Raw genomic sequence first — 2,379 nt, 5'->3', positions numbered from 1 at the left:
TCTCTCTCTCTCTCTCTCTCTCTCTCTCTCTCTCTCTCTCTCTCTCTCTCTCTCTCTCCTCCTCCTCTCTCTCTCTCTCTCTCTCCTTCCTCTCTCTCTCTCTCTCTCTCTCTCTCTCTCTCTCTCTCTCTCTCTCTCTCTCTCTCCTCTCTCTCTCTCTCTCTCTCTCTCCCTCTCTCTCTATCTCCCTCTCTTACTGCCTGCGATGCACAGCCGATCGATCAAAGTCGGAGAGACACGACCTATACTGATAGTAAAATCACTCCGCTAATGTCTTCTAGCATGTGTCTTCCAATGCACAGCCAAAGAAACGCGCCGCGAAATCATCCCTAATTAACATAATTATATAATTAATATATAATGCGATACGCGGCTACTATTTTCCTTCCCGTTCTCCTTAGTCGGCCTCGCTACACCATCTCAGCACCACGCCCCCTTAGTTCCATGCCCCTTAGTGCTACACCCCCTAGTGCTACACCCCCTTAGTACCACACCCCTTTAGTGTCACACCCCTTTAGTGCCACGCCCTTTAATACCATACCCGCTTAGTGTCACACCCCCTTAATCTCACAACCCTTTAGTGCCACACCTCTATTGCTATCGTTCATAGCACCACACCCATAGTGCCACGTCTCCGTAGTGCCACGCCCCCTTAGTACGACACTCTATGGTGGTAGCGGTGGTGGTGCTGGTGGTAGCGGTTGTGGTGGTGGTGCTGGTGATGGTGATGGTGATGGTGCTGGTGCTGGTGCTGGTGGTGGTGATAGTGGTGGTGATGGTGGTGGTGATTGTGGTGGTGGCGGTGGTGTTGGTGTTGGCGGTGGGCTGGTCCGAGTGATGCGGTGAGTCGCTCAGCGTGCCAGTAGAACAGTCCCGCAGGCTGCCGGCCGGTCACGCCCTCAGCATGTGACTCATCCTGCTGTCCCACTGCGTACACACACGCACACACACACACACACACACACACACACACACACACACACACACACACACACACACACACACACACACACACACACACACACACTACTGTATCACTGCGTCGCACGCGGGACGAGTGAGTTACGAGCGCGCGTATATCGGCACCTAATCGCACCGAACTCGCATCTTTAGTTCGCCGAACGCTGGTCGTGAAACGCTCTGCCGGTGATTACCGCGATCAGCGTTAGCGTGGGCGGAGGAGCGATGACGAGGTGCTGCCACGCAGGGCGAGTAACCACCGAACACATATACTCCACAACATACACGCACACATAGAGGATTTATATCGTATAAGGCGTAAGACGATGATCCATGGCGAAAAATGTATATGTGTGAGGGTCGCGGGCGGTGTGTGTCAATATAGAGATATAAAACACAATATACCGCGCGCGTATTTACACACGCATGCACGCACAGACGCACGCACTAACGCACGCACGCACGCACACACACACGAAGACACCATCGGTGACTATAAAAGATGTGAAATAACGTGTGCAGCATATCAAATCTATAGTCGCGTTTCATTTTCTATATCGTAAGGCAAAAAATGGCATAAGATATGTAGATAAAAAATGGGTAACATGTAAGATGTGTGTAACTATAGATATAAATCGCACAATACACACACACACACGAGATTTCGCGTTATAACCATGGTATAACAGCGTATATATAAAGAGCACATATGTGATATACGCTCGCAGCTACGGGATGACCTTGCACGATATAATTTATGATAAATCATAACACACCGCGCGCTATCAAGCGATTTACGTCTCTCTCGCGGCTTTGTGTGAGGGAAGGCAATGCGTGGGCGGGAGCACGCAAATACACACGAGCAATGGTAGCCAGTGAGTGGCCAGTGTGTATAGTACTATAGTAGTAGGGAGGGCGTGTGCGCCGTGGCAGCGGCAGTCGAGCATTAACAAACGGTTGTGCGTAAACTAGTGGGTAAATACGGACGCTCCGAGCATGCTGTCGGTGGGGGGAAGGATGACGAGGGGGTGCGTGGGAGTCATGAGACGCCGATACGTCCTGTGTGCCTATGTGTCTACCTGTCTACCTATCTACCTGGTTATCTGTCTGCACATCTGTCTGTCTATCTATCTTTCTGTTCGTGCGTCCGTCCGTCAGTCTATTCATCCTGATTTCCATCCATCCATCCATTTATCCATTTACCCATCTATCCATCCATCCTTCCATTCATTCATCCATCCATCCATCCATCCATCCATCCATCCATCCATCCATCCATCCATCCATCCATCCATCCATCCATCCATGCATCCATCCATCCATGCATCCATGCATCCATCCATGCACCAACCACCCATCCATACGTACATACGTACATACGTACATACGTACATACGTACATACGTACATACGTACATA

The 2,379-nt window shown here is 50.4% G+C and overlaps 1 protein-coding gene across 1 annotated transcript in view; it reads right to left on the bottom strand.

The window, feature by feature from the left end:
• LOC106810174 overlaps positions 1-2,379 on the bottom strand; it is a 20,475-nt gene that overhangs the window by 16,862 nt on the left and 1,234 nt on the right. The window lies entirely within an intron of this gene.

The sequence above is a fragment of the Priapulus caudatus genome, unplaced genomic scaffold, assembly GCF_000485595.1.
Source record: "Priapulus caudatus unplaced genomic scaffold, Priapulus_caudatus-5.0.1 Scaffold416, whole genome shotgun sequence".
NCBI lineage: Eukaryota > Metazoa > Priapulida > Priapulimorpha > Priapulimorphida > Priapulidae > Priapulus > Priapulus caudatus.
This window is presented reverse-complemented; position numbering and strand designations above follow the sequence as displayed.